Genomic DNA, 17,265 nt, shown 5'->3' with positions numbered 1-17,265 from the left:
AAAGTAATGGATGGACGAAAACCAGCAGCCTCAGTGGGCCTTACCGTCCACTCTCCGGCCCCATCTGTCACTGGTCGTCTCTTTCTGGGTCTCTCTCCTCCTCTCGCTGGCTCTGTGTTTCCTTTTCTCTCTGGGTTTTTTCTCTTCTGGACTCTCTGGCCTGGATTTCCACTAGGAACATTTTGCAATGATCACCTGACGAGATGGGGGATTCAGTCCCAAATCTGCATGGAGATGGTGTGGGCTAGTGGTTAGAGCCTGCCCGGGCTCTCCTGGGTTCTCTGTGGTGTCGTCACACCCTGCTCCAAGCTGGGCTAATTGTCATTTTCATCAGTGACGTGGGAGACTGAGTCCTGGGGACATCATTAGCACCGGAGGCTCCTATGTCACATAAGCTTTTGAAACCCCCTGGTGTTTAAAACAATGGCAGCCCATCTGCACGCAGTCTCCCAGCGCCCCTAACTCTGGGTGAGATCAGCAACAGTGGGAAATTTGAGGAAAGTGTCCCTAGTACAGACAAGGCCTCTTTGTGTCTATCTGGGCTGGGATCGCGGGGGGTGGGGGGGGGGTGGGTGTGTGCAGGCTGTGACTAAGGGGCACTGGCAGAGCTGGGTGCGGGAGCCCAGGGCTGGGATAGCGAGGGAGGGAGCCTACAGAGTTGTGTGGGGATGCAGGATTTGAGGGGCATTAGCATGACTAGTTCAGTCTCTGGGCACAAGGCTTGCCCAGCTCTGCCCGCTGTCAGCCTGGTACCAGGGCAGGTCTCTCATGAAAAGCAGCAGGTGTGGGGCCCGTGTGAGAGCAGCGGAAGGAAACCAGAAAACGAAGAGTTAATGTCAAAGGCACAGAGCAGAGGTGTCTGCAGACTGGGCTTCAGACTGTTTCACACCATGCCGGGTTCACACTGTGGTCAAGCTGGTGACTTCAGTGGGTTACTCCTGATCTACACCAGCATGGGCAGGAGAATCAGGCTGTTGTCTGGAGCGTTTCCAATGAGGTCTCCAACCCAGATCAGAGAGACCCATTTCATAGAATCATAGAATCATAGAATATCAGGGTTGGAAGGGACCCCAGAAGGTCATCTAGTCCAACCCCCTGCTCAAAGCAGGACCAATTCCCAGTTAAATCATCCCAGCCAGGGCTTTGTCAAGCCTGACCTTAAAAACCTCTAAGGAAGGAGATTCTACCACCTCCCTAGGTAACGCATTCCAGTGTTTCACCACCCTCTTAGTGAAAAAGTTTTTCCTAATATCCAATCTAAACCTCCCCCACTGCAACTTGAGACCATTACTCCTCGTTCTGTCATCTGCTACCATTGAGAACAGTCTAGAGCCATCCTCTTTGGAACCCCCCTTTCAGGTAGTTGAAAGCAGCTATCAAATCCCCCCTCATTCTTCTCTTCTGCAGGCTAAACAATCCCAGCTCCCTCAGCCTCTCCTCATAAGTCATGTGTTCCAGACCCCTAATCATTTTTGTTGCCCTTCGCTGGACTCTCTCCAATTTATCCACATCCTTCTTGTAGTGTGGGGCCCAAAACTGGACACAGTACTCCAGATGAGGCCTCACCAATGTCGAATAGAGGGGAACGATCACGTCCCTCGATCTGCTCGCTATGTCCCTACTTATACATCCCAAAATGCCATTGGCCTTCTTGGCAACAAGGGCACACTGCTGACTCATATCCAGCTTCTCGTCCACTGTCACCCCTAGGTCCTTTTCCGCAGAACTGCTGCCTAGCCATTCGGTCCCTAGTCTGTAGCTGTGCATTGGGTTCTTCCGTCCTAAGTGCAGGACCCTGCACTTATCCTTATTGAACCTCATCAGATTCCTTTTGGCCCAATCTTCCAATTGGTCTAGGTCCTTCTGTATCCTATCCCTCCCCTCCAGCGTATCTACCACTCCTCCCAGTTTAGTATCATCCGCAAATTTGCTGAGAGTGCAATCCACACCATCCTCCAGATCATTTATGAAGATATTGAATAAAACCGGCCCCAGGACCGACCCTTGGGGCACTCCACTTGATACCGGCTGCCAACTAGACATGGAGCCATTGATCACTACCCGTTGAGCCCGAAAATCTAGCCAGCTTTCTACCCACCTTATAGTGCATTCATCCAGCCCATACTTCCTTAACTTGCTGACAAGAATACTGTGGGAGACCGTGTCAAAAGCTTTGCTAAAGTCAAGAAACAATACATCCACTGCTTTCCCTTCATCCACAGAACCAGTAATCTCATCATAAAAGGCGATTAGATTAGTCAGGCATGACCTTCCCTTGGTGAATCCATGCTGGCTGTTCCTGATCACTTTCCTCTCATGCAAGTGCTTCAGGATTGATTCTTTGAGGACCTGCTCCATGATTTTTCCAGGGACTGAGGTGAGGCTGACTGGCCTGTAGTTCCCAGGATCTTCCTTCTTCCCTTTTTTAAAGATTGGCACTACATTAGCCTTTTTCCAGTCATCCGGGACTTCCCCGGTTCGCCACGAGTTTTCAAAGATAATGGCCAATGGCTCTGCAATCACAGCCGCCAATTCACTATCTACACGCCAGGGGCTGGCCAGGATCAGGTGGCTGCAGGATCAGGATGAGTGGCTGCAGGATCAGGTTCCCCAGCCCCAGGTTGCGAGCCAGCCCAGAGCATGGGGTGTGGGTCTCATGGCAGAGTCCTTTCCACCCATGGGGCCAGTTGCTTGGGGTTCAAGCAGCTGAGGGATTTGGGGGCCAGACCCTCAGCTGGTGCAAACTAGCACTCACTTCAATGGAGCTACACCAATTTACACTGCTGAGGATTGGGGCCTGATGGTCAGGTCCATGTGGTGGATACATTTAGTCCGAAGGCTATAAGGAGATGGTCTGGGCTAGTGGTTAGAGCACCTGCCTGGTGTCTCTTCCCAGCTCTGCCGTGGGCTTGCTGTGTGGCTGTGGAGCCTCGGATTCCCCATCTGTGTCACTGGGAATGTACAGACCTGTCTGCCATGTGGGATAAAGTTATTAATGTTTGTGAATCATGGTGAGAGCTTTGGATAAAAGAAACTAGAGAAAGAGGCTATGTATTGTTATGGCAGGAGGCACCAGGTGGCGCTGTTGCGCACAATCATACAAGTTCTTTCTTTTGGTGTATGAGCAAGGGTTTAGCCTTTGCAGAAACGCTGTGTGGTTAGTTTGTGATGATGGCTCTTTGGGGGGAACTGTTGCAAGCAGCATCTGGGCAGTTTGCTCCCTGCTGGAATCTCTCAAACTAGAATCTGTTGTAGGGGCAGAGCTGCTCCTTGGGAACTGGGCATTGGTTGGGGGCTGAGATTGGGCCTATCTGCAGCCAGTGCCCACCTCTATTCCAGAACTGGTCTATGTAAACAAATGATACTAACAAGACACCCAGACTTTGCGTCTCCTCCAATGGGCTCTGAAACCTGCTACCCACTTGATTATAATGAGATTTCCAAAGGGGTCTGATGGGAAACCCCAGCCTCAAGGCCCCCGTGCCAGGATCTGGAAGTGCTTCACAAAGGGTGAGGTGTGATCATCTCCTATGGACTGGCTCACAGGGCTCCTTTGCCTGGGGGAGGGGGGTGAGTAGAAGGAGCTCATAGTGACACTTGGGAGGGTGGGGGCTGTATTGCAGCCCCACAGGCTGCCCTCCCCACTGCTAGAGGAGTCGCCACGTGGCTCCTAGTCTGCAAATGCTTTGCATGGCGGAGACAGCAGGAGGCGTATTTCACCCCCAGGGGACTGGCTAGGGCTCTCTCCTAAGCTGTGTGGGTGCGTGTAGAAGCTGGAAAGTGTCTGATGTGGGGGGTGGGTGCGAGGTATGGGTGTGTGGTGCATGTGTGAGGGTTCCTGGCACTGGGATGGGGTGTCTGTCGCTTGGGTTGTTGGCTGTACTTTGCGGGCTGGGGTGGGGCAAGTGGTGTGTGTGTGTGTAGGGTGATGGTGGATGTGTGGGGAGTGTGAAATGCACAGGGGGTACATGAGTGTGTGGTGAGCGTGGAAGGGGTATTGGGTGTGTAGTGAATGTTTGTGGGTGTGTATATGGTGCACAGAGGGGTGCCCATGTGTGTGTGGTGTGTAGGTCTTGGTGAGGTTGTGCGTGGGGAGCGAAGGTCTGTGTGTGAGGGGGTGACACAGGAGCCTCTGGGCAGGGCCTGCAGTCTCTGCTGTGTCTCCCCCAAGGGCTGGGACGGGGGGCCTTGGCTGGGGCCACAGTCTGTGGTTTTCCCCACCCTGCTCTGTCACCCAAATCCAGGCCTTACCTTTGTCTGAGCCCGATCCAGGCCCTCCTGCTTTGGCATCCCGCATAACGGGGCCTTCCTGGTGGAGCAGGAGCAGTTGGGGCCACATCGCATGTGGGGGCTTCAGGGTCTGGGGGGCAGAGAGCTACAGTACAAGGGGCAGGCTGCAAGGGGCAGCCAGAAGGCAAGGGTGAGAACCCCCCGTCCTTTGTTCCACCCTCCCCAGCTCCCCAGGAGCTCCCTGGCTCACCAGGACTTTCCCAGCTCATCATTGTCTCTCGATTGCCTTCTGGCCGTGGTGGGCTCGGGGCCTCAGGAGACTGCCTGGACCTTGCAGGGGCACAGGTACTTGGGGTACTGCCTTTATCATGGGACTGATCGACAGACCCCTCCCACCCGCACACACCCAGGAAGGGTAGCGGGATCTCAGCACAAGAATTGCTGGTGACATAGACTGTCCTTGGAAGGGGGCATCGTGCAGCCAGACTCTGTGTGCACCACTAAAGAGCAAATCTAAATGTGGCAGGGTCTATAATTAGCACTGGAGGCTTCCTGGGGCAGGGAGTGTCTATTTACCCGGCCCCGGCCCTTCACGGAAGCCTGCAGCCCAGTCACAGTAGCGGGAGGGAGGGACGTGTACCCAGCCTTGGGAACTGTCAGAAAGGCCACAAGCCCTTCGCAGACCCAGGTATTGCACAGAGAGGTGCTGGGCAGGATCTGCCCATACAGCTCTGCTAGTGCCCCTCAATCTCAACCTGCAGCCCCCTGCTAGTCCAGCCCTGAGCTCCCCACATGCAGCTCTCCTGGTGCCCCTCAATCCCAACCAACAGCCCCTGCTATCCCAGCCCTGAGCACCACCCACATGGCTCTCCGTGCCCCTCAATCCTAACCCACAGCTCCCTGCTATCACAGCCCTAGGCTCCCACTTGTCCAGCTCTGCTGGTGCCCCTCAACCCCAATATGCAGCCCCCTGCTATCCCAGCCCTGATTTCCACCCACTCGGCTCTGTCTGTGCCCCTCAATCCCGACCTACAGCCTCCTGCTAGCCCAGCCCTGGGCTCCCCCATCCCCAGCTCTCCTGATGCCCGGGATCCTGAGCCGAAGCCCCTTGTTGTCCCAGGTTTGCCATAGGCATTGTCACTGATAGCTATATGAAGATGGCAGCTTTCTGTCTGATGATTAACACAGCAGTAATGAGCCACGGCAAAGTGTGCATCAGCGGGTGAGCAGTGTGTGTAGCCCACGAAAACTCTCATGGCCTGACCGATGGCCTCTTCCGGTCCAGATCCCACCTGGAAAGAATCATTTTAAAAACCCAGCCCTTGGTGGGCGCTGGCTGAGCTTCCAGAACGTCCTCCTCCATGATGAAAACGAGTCCCGTCCAGGAGGCAGGGTGAGGGGGCACAACCCCAAACGCCTGGTTGAGACACTCCAGGGGTCGCGAGCCCAGGCTGATGTGCCATGCAGCAAGAGAAGGGTAGAAAGGTCATTTCCTATATTCTTTGTGTAGGTCTGGTTTATCGTTTTCCAACCTCCCCCCCATGCCAACTTTTTCTTTTAAAGGTTCCCTGTATTCAGTCCCCTCCACCCACTCCCAGTGCCCACAAGCCCCTTCTAGAGCAGTGTGGGTAACATTTTCAAAAGCTTTGAAGTGATTTTGGAGTCTACATCTCTTTGAAAGCCAATGGGATTTAGGTTCATTTTTGAGAACCGAACTTAAGTCACTTGACAAACCCATAGGAAACGTCACCTTTGTGGCTCAGCTTCCCCGTTCATCTCACCTCCTGCTATAAAAGCACCAGGTTTTCACCAGAGGTCAGTGTACCAGGTGCAGGGGCGGTGCTGCGATTCCCCAGGTTGGTCACTGGTCTTGCTGGCAGAGTCACCCACCAGCCCCACTGGGGACAGGAGAGCGGGTGAGAATTTGAATCGGTGGAAAATATTTGATGGGCAACTTTTTTCACCCTTGAAAAAGCGCCGTTTCCTCCAAATCTAAATGTTTCATGAAACGTTCAGATTGGACAAAAGTTTTGTTTTGAGCTACAATTTTTGTTTCCTTTTTCAGAAGTGCAAAATCCAAAGGAAAAAAGTGACATTTGTTTTTGGGGGGTTTTTTTTGGTTAAAAAAAGTAAAAAAAATAAAATAAAAAGAAGGTAAAATGGGGGACCCCCATTGTCCCCCCCAAAATCTTTTCCCCTCCACACTTTTTGTGCCTTTTCTATTCCCTCCGGCCACACACACAACTAGCAAAAATAAGCAAAAATTAAAAAGGGGAAGAAAGGGAGGGAAATAAACCCCCCAAAATCAAAAACTGATTGATTATTATTTTTTGGTGCTCAAAAACCAAGACAAAAACCATGAGTTGTTCCAGCTACAATTTTTCAATGGAAAAATATCAACATTTTTCATTAAACTATTTCATTCCAATTCTCTTGGGGTAAAAAAGTGTCGATTATTTTGACCAGCCCTAGTGAAAAGGAGCGGGAACAAGCAAGAGGTGAGTCAGACCACATGTGTGACGTCTGGAGCTGGTATTGCTGCCCCCCTAAGCTCTCCTTTAGTGGCAGAGGCCGGCCTGGGCTGTGGGAGGGGAAGGCAGAGGGTGACAGTTGCCGCTCCCCAGGATCATGGGGGTTATTCATCATTGCATCTGTTCTCTGCAGCAGTTGTCTGTCCTCAGAGATGGGATAATCCCCCACGGCTTGTTCCTTGAGTGCTGCCTTCACATCTATTTGCTCACGCCCTACATGAGCCAGGAATGGAACCCAGGGGTCCTGGCTCCCAGTCACACAGCCATATTAGAGCACCTTGCAGTGGGGCTGAAGGGGTCAAATGACCCCCTCCAAATCGTGGCTGGGAGGAGGTTTCCCTTTGCCCTTTGCCCTACGGAGATGGGTATCCGTTGCGTTCGCTTGCAATGCTTCACTGACATCCGGCAGAGAGAGAGAGAGATGGCTAAATCTCTTGTCCGACAGAAAACCTGTTTCTTCACCTCCACTGGTGAGGCGTGCCCTGACGCAGACTCTAGGAACACGTTTCTAGGCTGTACACACAACTCCCGACACAGGATCTCTGGGACATTTCACACTGGTACTAATGGCCAGGGAGACCCCGGCTTTCACGTTAGCCCTCACGAGACATTCTCTGGTGACCTAGCACCTACGCGCCAGAACCAGGGAGTTTCTGGGAGGCCCTGGCTAGTTGGCGTTAAGGGGTTCTCAGGTCACAGGTGAAAAGGAGCCTCAGGGGTAAGGGTGATGTTCATGTCATGTAGGTACTGTGCCCTGCTGATGGGACTCAAGTACCCCATGACTCTCAGACACACCAGCAGCACCATGTCCCCCTCTAGAGGCTGCACTCCAGCAGAGGATAAGAGCCTACTCCAGCTGCTAGCTGGGGGGGTTACTACCTTAGCTGGAGCAGTAGAGGCTGGTGTGTGGGATCGTGGGATCAAACCCTGCCAGTGACCTGAGGAGGCTGGGCCTGCTAGACAGGTGCAAGCTGGGTGCAGATCATGGGTTTGCTTCAGGGGATTTCAAACCCACTTGTCTGCCGCGGGGAAACCAGTCGTGCTCAGACCCTTTTGTGCTTACCTCAGAGATATAAAGGGCAGCTGGTATTTTATAGTCTAGGGTGTTGATTCAGGCTCCTATGGGCAGCCCTGAAGGTGTATGGCGCCCATCTTTGAGCCCCTAGGGGCCGGGGAAATCCTTCCAGGTAGAAGTAGAGGGCAGACGTAAGCCACCCTGTGGGGCCAGGAGGGGGAGTAGTCAAAGCATTCAGTGCTAAGGGGCTTCTGGGAGGCTGCACAGCCCATAGGCAGCTCTGGGGTCGCTCTAATTTACACTGCGGGGCATTCTGCAGTAACCCACAATCCAAAGCCCCCTTTGCCCCCCCTCCTTGGACCGTGCCCCCTGTGCTGTATCTGTGCATGATCTGGCCCCTGAAATGGAGGGCTCGTCGAGGCCAAAGGACTCAATGGAAGACTGGAGATCAAGGGGCACAGGGAATGCTAGACTGGATCAGAGCAGGGCTCCATCCAGCCCAGGATACCATCTCTGACTGTAACCGAGTACTAGCCACTTCAGGGCAAGATGCCAAAACCTCTGGGAATGGGAGAACCTGCCCCAGGCAGTTCCCTCCTGACCCCCAGTTAATAGTGGCCTTGAAGCAGGAGGTTTGTCCCTGGTGAGTCTAAGAGACACCCAGGCAGTGAGGGCCAATGTTCTGGGAGATGAGGCCATTTTCATCCCGGCCATTTAAACACCTTGTCAGGGACATGGCAGCCCTGGCAGCTCCAGTTATGGGCAGGGAGGCTCCCAACCCCCCATTCCTGAGCCGATCACAAATCCTGGGGAGGCTGGAGCTGGTGCTCGGCTCCCCATATTCCAGTTGCGGAGAGCTGCTCTCAGCCCTACCCTGCCCATTGCAAAGGACAGCGGGCAGCCGGCTGCATTCACAGGCGTGGGCAGGGGCAAGCCATCCGGGGGGTGGGAGGGAAGGGGCTCAGAAGACGAAGAGTTGGAGAGGGGCAGGATTGAGGGGGCAGCTCCCCATCCCTCCCCTGAACCCAGATCCTCATGCTCGTCAGGTTCGCTGAGCTTGAATAGGAAAAAATCCCTCCTTAGAGAGGCCTCAGCTCTGGTTGTGAGAACAGGCCCTGGCTGTCAGGAAAGCCCAGTTCTCCGCAAGGTCCCCGTGGGTGGGGTGGACAAACGCCAACAGCTCAGAGGCCTTCAAAAAGGGCCAGCCCCATCCACGAGCTAAGGCCACCTTCCTGGCTCTGTGCCAGCATCCAGGCAGGCCCCCGGCAGAGTGGGGTGCTCACAGGCTCTTCCCACATGGCACAGAGATGGGTAGAGACCAGCCCAAGGTCACCCAGAGAGTCCGCATCAGAGCTGGGCTTAGGACCCACATTCCCCTGCTCTAACCACTAGGCACCATTTCCCACCCAGAGCTAGGAATGAAACCCAGAGTTCCTGGCTCCCAGTCCACACGGCCCTTTTAGAGCACCTAGCAATGGGGCTGAAGGGGTCAAATGACCCCCTCCAAATCGTGGCTGGGAGGAGGTTTCCCTTTGTGCGTCTCATCATGGCTGTCGGCCTCCTTTATTTCCTGGCTGCCCTACTCCCTGTGGAGTGCAGCTGGTTTAGTTTCCATGGAAACTGGCCCCAGAGCACTGGAGCTCAAGGGCGTCTCAAGGTTGCAGGGCCCAGAAGGGATGAGGGGGGGAGAGCAGACCACAGGCAGAGACGGGGATATAGAGGGAAGAGGAGGGACTGAGATACTGGAGTGATGGGGGATAGATAGATAGATAGATGGATAGATAGATAGATAGGGTGGATGGGGGGCTATGGTGATAGATAGATGGACAATAAGCACCTAGTGAAGGATCCTTTTGGATTTATCCCATTTCCTGAGTTAACGGCCCCCCAAAACTCAGAGACTGTTGGGCCCTAAGTCCTGCTCTGACTGGGTCCCACACATGCCCTCGCCCTTGGGGAGCTCTGCTTCGTTGTCCCTCTTCTCCCCCCGCCCCCCCCCCCCCGCAGTGCTCCTCCTCCCTGAGGAGACGGGGCCGGTTTCGGGGCATGAAGGAGACAGAACAGAGGCAGCTTTCAGAACAACCTTTGCTGCGATTGACCACTTGGAGGCAGGGGTGGTGGGGTCCTGGGATCCTGCATATTTGGCCCACATGGGCCTTTCCCCCGCTCCCACCGCAAAGAAGGGCGGACATGTGGCAGCCTCCCATAACGTCCCAGCCCAGGATGAGCACTGCCAGGGTGGGTGCAAAACGCTGGGGCTCTGTAGAGACCTGTCCTGTGTGGACACACAACTGCAAAGAGCTCAAGCCCCAGTAAGGCCAAGGGGCTGGTGGGAGTCCCCCTGCCCCTCACTCGCTGTGTGTGTCGGAGGCACCTGGCCGTTCTGCCCAAGCTGAGCAAACAGACGACTCTGCCCTCAGGGCAGCTAAACAAGCAGCCGGCCAGCCAGTCAGAGCAAACCAGCCCTGGCCCCCTGAGCGGCCAGGCCGTTAGCAGGGTGCTGGGATCCCTGCCCTCGGCCGAAATGATCCATCGCCCCATGCACCCTGGGGCTCACAGCACCCTTTGCAAATGCTCATGCCTTGCAGCATCCCTGTGAGGAGGGAGGGGCAGGTAGTTATTGCAGATGGGCAAACAGGGATAGGCTGGGGAAGGGACTCACCCAAGACCACACAGCAAGTCAGTGGCAGAGTCAGGACTGGGCTCAGACATCCTGACACACAGCCCCCTCAGGATTTAACTGGGCTTTATTCCTAGCTCTCTCACTGCAAGCCCTGCCACCACTCTCTGCCTCAGTTTCCCCATTTAGCTCTCAGGGCTGCTGGGAGGCTTACACCCTTTGTGAAGCATGTTGAGACCCCAGGTGAGAGGGCTGAGAGAGGAGGCTGGTTTTAGCTTCCCAGACATTTCAGCAGCAAGTTGGGTCAGTGGGTTATAACCCCCCTCAGGAATCACTCAGAGAGGGACCAAATTCTTTCCTGACCTTGCCACAGGCCATCCTACCTCCATGCTGCCCCCAGGAGCCAGGGGCCCACCCAAGCACGACTGGAGCCCTGGAGCAGAGAGGCTGGTGAGAGGGACCAGCGCTGATGCCGCGTGAGTCAGGGGGCCTCGGCTTGGTCTGACTGAAGCCAGCCCCTAAAACCTTGCTGAATCGAGACTCAGATCAGGGGCCAACTCCAGTCACACGACTGGCGTAAGGGCAGGATTAGGCCTAGCTTCCCTGGTTCCCTGCCTGCCCTTTGCCCTCCCTGAGCTGAAGACACTTGTCAAAGGGCCCCGGGTCCCGGCCTCCTCGGGAGGGGCTTTAGCTGCACTGGGGACTCTCCCGCCAGGCATGGCTGCCGAATGTCTCACGGCCTTGCCAGCTCCCCGCCCTGTCTGCCTCCCCTTGCTCACGCCCCAGTGCCCACTGGAGCGGAGTGGAAACGGGGCCCTGACGTGCTACAGGAAGGGGTGGCCATGCTGGGCGAGCTGCTGGAATCCCAGGTGGCTGCCTGAGCATCTGCATGGCACATGGCATCTGCATTCTGCAACTGGCGTGGGTGGGTGGAGGAATGCACCCGGCTCCATGGGGGCACTACCTGCCCCATCAGTCTCTCTCCCCCATTCCCTGTCCATCTCGGCACAGCAGCTGGGCTAAGAGGGGTGGGAGCGGGGGATCAGGCCGAGCTGCTTTCTCATGGCTGGTCTACACTGAAAAGTGACACTGGCATCGCTACGTCTCTCAGGGCTGTGAAAAATCCACCCTGCTGTGCCACGTAGCAAAATGGCAACCCAACCCCGGTGTAGACAGCACTAGATGGACCAGGGAGTTCTTCTGCCAACCCAGCTACTGCCTCTTGGGAGGTGGAGAACCCTGTCCGTCGCTGTCGTGAGTGTCTACACTGAGCCAGTTGTGCCTGTGCAGCGTTTTAAGATGTAGTCGTCTTGTATCCACCCCGGTGGCTCTGGCTCTCCAAGCAGCCCCCACCTTCCTCCCCACAGCCTGCTCCAGCCAGGCCTGGTTCCCACCCGAGGCCCGATCGCTGGACTAGCAGAGCAGGGGTGTGTTGGTCCTCCCCTCCTTGATGCTGAGTTTCAGAACTGGGAAATGTTCATCCAAAGGGGTTTCCAGCTGAAAACGGCTTCTTAGACCTTGAGCTCTTTGAGGCAGGGGCTGTTTGTTCTGTGTTTGTACAGCGCCTGGCGCATTGGGATTCTGCTCCGTGACTAGGGCTCCAATGCAAACGATTGTTTGTTATTATTGTTGTCATAATGACAACTAATCCTTTTCATTGTCCTCCCATTTTCACCATATTTTTCTATGTCACATTTCAAGTGTTTTCCTATCATTTTGGTAGCAAACCCATGCTCCTTCTCACTCACTCCCCCTCCCCTCTTTTTCCACTGGCCCATCAGGGGCTCGTTCACCTGCACATCTACCAATGTGATATATGCCATCATGTGCCAGCAATGCCCCTCTGCCATGTACATTGGCCAAACCGGACAGTCTCTACGTAAAAGGATAAATGGACACAAATCTGACATCAGAAATCATAACATTCAAAAACCGGTAGGAGAACACTTCAACCTCTCTGGCCACTCAGTAAGAGACTTAAGGGTGGCAGTTTTGCAGCAGAAAAGCTTCAAAAACAGACTCCAACGAGAAACTGCTGAGCTTGAATTATATGCAAACTAGATACCATTAACTTGGGTTTGAATAGAGCCTGGGAGTGGCTGGGTCATTCCACATATTGAATCTATTTCCCCATGTTAAGTATCCTCACACCTTCTTGTCAACTGTCTAAGTGGGCCATCTTGATTATCACTACAAACGTTTTTTTTTTTCTCCTGCTGATAATAGCTCATCTTAAATAATTAGCCTCTAACAGTTTGTATGGCAACTTCCACCTTCTCTGTATGTATATATCTATCTTCCTACTATATGTTCCATTCTATGCATCTGATGAAGTGAGCTGTAGCCCACGAAAGCTTATGATCTAATAAATTTGTTGGTCTCTAAGGTGCCACAAGTCCTCCTGTTCTTTTTATAAAAGGTAGAGAAAGTGTGTGGTGGTGGTGGGGGGGGACTGGAAAAAATTGATGGGGGTGGGGGGAATTGTCACAAAATTACCCCTTTTTTGACAGTGCAGAGTAGAGGAACAGGGCAGTGTCCCTTTAAACAATCTGTGAGTCCTTGTGAGGCGCTCCCAGTGTTCCGTGGGCCAAAGCCAGGCAGCGCCGTGGCGCACGTGCGTCTCCAGGCACGTGCAGTTAGGAATCGTGGCCACTAGGGCACCAGCCCAGCCCGTGCGGTTCCTCAATTTGTTCTGTGACCTGCGATAAAGTCACCAGACAGCTGTGAGGAGAGCGTCAGAGCCTGAGGCAGGCACTCCCGCACGGACTCAGCACCTCGCTATTCTCCCCCGGGTAGGATCTCCCACTAACCAGGATGCGAGTGAAAATCCCCTCCCCCACAGGCCCAATAGCCCCTAGGGGTCAGCCAGCCCCAGCCCCAGAGACCCCAACTGCATCCCTGCACACGAGCATGTGCATTCAGGAGCAGCAGCTTCTACACCCTCACCTATTGTATGGTGAAGGCAGGTGAGCGCCCCCCCGGCTGGCAGATTCCATGCAGCAGCCTGGATTCCTGACAGTGCTCCCCGCTTCCCCCTCCACACACGGGTCTGTGCACCCTCGGAAGAGCCCAGCACTCACAGGACAGCAGGGCCCTGCTGCATCTTCCTGTGTGGTGAAGGCACACCACGGCTTTGCACTCAACACTCATGGGGTGCGTACAGGACCCCGGGCCTGCAGTGAGTCCCTCCAGGGCAAACCCCCTGGGATCTGCGGGGCACAACTGCAGGATGGGGGCCAAACCAACTGTTGTGCATGACAGACATCCCATAATGGAACCACCCGGGCACAGCGGAGGGTCCACGTTTACTAACGACACCCCCTGTGCCAGGCCTGGCTCCACACGCAGCACTGGGCGGGCAGGGCTCTAAACGCAGGCCACGGAAAGAGAGCTCGCTAGCTGTTCCAAGGCATGCCAGATCCAATTCCTGTCCACTACTCTGGCCACTCTTCTTGGCGCTGGGACTGGGTGCTGCGGTTTGAGCTGGATTTTCCAAAGTGCTCAGTGCTCAGATTTCCAGGGGCTCAGCACCCCACTCCCACAGTCAGGTCTGGATTTCCCCTCAGTGACTATTAAGGCACCCATAATAGCCAAGGCGCAGATCTTCAGTCAGTGTTGCTCCATTGGGGAGGATTCACTCCAGGTTTTCCAAAGTACTCAGCTCCCAGTCTCAGCATCTCCCACCCTGTGTTGTCAGAACAGCCCAATGCCCCCTCCCGCCCAGCCATATACCTGAAGCTCTGGTCCCTTATATGGCTGCCTCAAGGGGAACTAACTGAACCCTTGGGAAAAGCTGGTCCCTAGAGAGAACAGGGCCCTCCATGGCCCGATGGCCGGATCTCTGGGCAATTCTTTTCTGTTTGCTTCTTCAACCTGCCAGTTGGGGAGCAGGCACCGGGTCTGTCCCTTTAAATGGCAGAGGCCTGTCTGCAGCGGGGGCTGGATGGTGTGGGGAATTGGCTCTCCTGCTGCGACTTTAACTATGTTCTTTCTTGGTTGTTTTCCTTACTCTGAAATAACAAGTCACCCCGGCTGAGAGCCCCTGCTGCCCACTGCATGTAGGAAACAGGACGCTCTGTGCTTCCCAAACTGTTTGACCTGAACATCTGGAGAGCAAAAGATCCCAGCCAGGCTGCGGGTGAGAGACAGCGGGGACTGAGATGAAAGACTCCCCACCCCTACCCCCACCCCCCCAGATTGATCATACACTGTTCCCTCAGCCCCTTCCACCTGCAGCTCTCAAATAACTCGGTACACGCGGTGTCATGTTCTATTGTACCAGAGCCGGCCTGGCTACAGAGCTTGCTTATCCTCCCCAGTTTCTCCCCACTTTCTACAAGCCATTACCCTATGATCCCACTGAGAGTTACCAAAGCAACTACAGTATTTGCTCAAGAAACTTCCTGAAAAAGCACAAGATCAAATCCGCACAGACACAACCCTGGAACCCCGACCTGGGATATTCTATCTACTACCCAAGATCCATAAACCTGGAAATCCTGGGCGCCCCATCATCTCAGGCATTGGCACCCTGACAGCAGGATTGTCTGGCTATGTAGACTCCCTCCTCAGGCCCTACGCTACCAGCACTCCCAGCTACCTTCGAGACACCACTGACTTCCTGAGGAAACTTCAATCCATCGGTGATCTTCCTGATAACACCATCCTGGCCACTATGGATGTAGAAGCCCTCTACACCAACATTCCACACAAAGATGGACTACAAGCCGTCAAGAACACTATCCCCGATAATGTCACGGCTAACCTGGTGGCTGAACTATGTGACTTTGTCCTTACCCATAACTACTTCACATTTGGGGACAATGTATACCTTCAGATCAGCGGCACTGCTATGGGTACCCGCATGGCCCCACAGTATGCCAACATTTTTATGGCTGATTTAGAACAACGCTTCCTCAGCTCTCGTCCCCTAAAGCCCCTACTCTACTTGCGCTATATTGATGACATCTTCATCATCTGGACCCATGGAAAAGAAGCTCTTGAGGAATTCCACCATGATTTCAACAATTTCCATCCCACCACCAACCTCAGCCTGGTCCAGTCCACACAAGAGATCCACTTCCTGGACACTACAGTGCTAATAAACAATGGTCACATAAACACCACCCTATACCGGAAACCTACTGACCGCTATTCCTACCTGCATGCCTCCAGCTTTCACCCTGACCACACCACACGATCCATCGTCTACAGCCAAGCTCTGCGATACAACCGCATTTGCTCCAACCCCTCAGACAGAGACAAACACCTACAAGATCTCTGTCAAGCTTTCTTACAACTACAATACCCACCTGCAGAAGTAAAGAAACAGATTGATAGAGCCAGAAGAGTTCCCAGAAGTTACCTACTACAGGACAGGCCTAACAAAGAAAATAACAGAACGCCACTAGCTGTCACCTTCAGCCCCCAACTAAAACCCCTCCAACGCATTATTAAAGATCTACAACCTATCCTAAAGGATGACCCAACACTCTCACAAATCTTGGGAGACAGGCCAGTCCTTGCCTACAGACAGCCCCGCAACCTGAAGCAAATACTCACCAACAACCACATACCACACAACAGAACCACTAACCCAGGAACTTATCCTTGCAACAAAGCCCGTTGCCAATTGTGCCCACATATCTATTCAGGGGACACCATCACAGGGCCTAATAACATCAGCCACACTATCAGAGGCTCGTTCACCTGCACATCCACCAATGTGATATATGCCATCATGTGCCAGCAATGCCCCTCTGCCATGTACATTGGTCAAACTGGACAGTCTCTACGTAAAAGAATAAATGGACACAAATCAGATGTCAAGAATTATAACATTCATAAACCAGTCGGAGAACACTTCAATCTCTCTGTCATGCAATCACAGACATGAAGGTCGCTATCTTAAAACAAAAAAACTTCAAATCCAGACTCCAGCGAGAAACTGCTGAATTGGAATTCATTTGCAAATTGGATACTATTAATTTAGGCTTAAATAGAGACTTGGAGTGGCTAAGTCATTATGCAAGGTAGCCTGTTTCCTCTTGTTTCCCCCCCCCCCCCCCCCAGATGTTCTGGTTAAACTTGGATTTAAACTTGGAGAGTGGTCAGTCTGGATGAGGTATTGCCAGCAGGAGAGTGAGTGTGTGTGTGTGTGTCCCCCCGGGAAAAAAAAGGGGGGGGGGTGAGAAAACCTGGATTTGTGCTGGACATGGCCCACCTTGATTACCATGCACATTGTAGGGAGAGTGGTCACTTTGGATGAGCTATTACCAGCAGGAGAGTGAGTTTGTGTGTGTATGGGGGTGGGGGGGGTGAGAAAACCTGGATTTGTGCTGGAAATGGCCCACCTTGATTATCATGCACATTGTAGGGAGAGTGGTCACTTTGGATGAGCTATTACCAGCAGGAGAGTGAGTTTATGTGTGTGGTTTTTGGAGGGGGGTGAGGGGGTGAGAGAACCTGGATTTGTGCAGGAAATGGCCCACCTTGATTATCATGCACATTGTGAAGAGAGTTGTCACTTTGGATGGGCTATTACCAGCAGGAGAAAGAAAAGGAGTACTTGTGGCACCTTAGAGACTAACCAATTTATTTGAGCATGAGCTTTCGTGAGCTACAGCTCACTTCATAAAGCTCATGCTCAAATAAATTGGTTAGTCTCTAAGGTGCCACAAGTACTCCTTTTCTTTTTGCGAATACAGACTAACACGGCTGTTACTCTGAAGCTTATCTAAAGTGATCATCAAGTTGGGCCATTTCCAGCACAAATCCAGGTTTTCTCACCCTCCACCCCTCCCACACACAAACTCACTCTCCTGCTGGTAATAGCCCATCCAAAGTGACAACTCTCTTCACAATGTGCA

This window comes from Lepidochelys olivacea (genome assembly GCF_965140295.1).
Source record: "Lepidochelys olivacea isolate rLepOli2 genome assembly, chromosome: 24".
Taxonomy (NCBI): domain Eukaryota; kingdom Metazoa; phylum Chordata; order Testudines; family Cheloniidae; genus Lepidochelys; species Lepidochelys olivacea.
The sequence above is the reverse complement of the archived record's forward strand: the minus strand, read 5'-3'. Positions refer to the sequence as shown.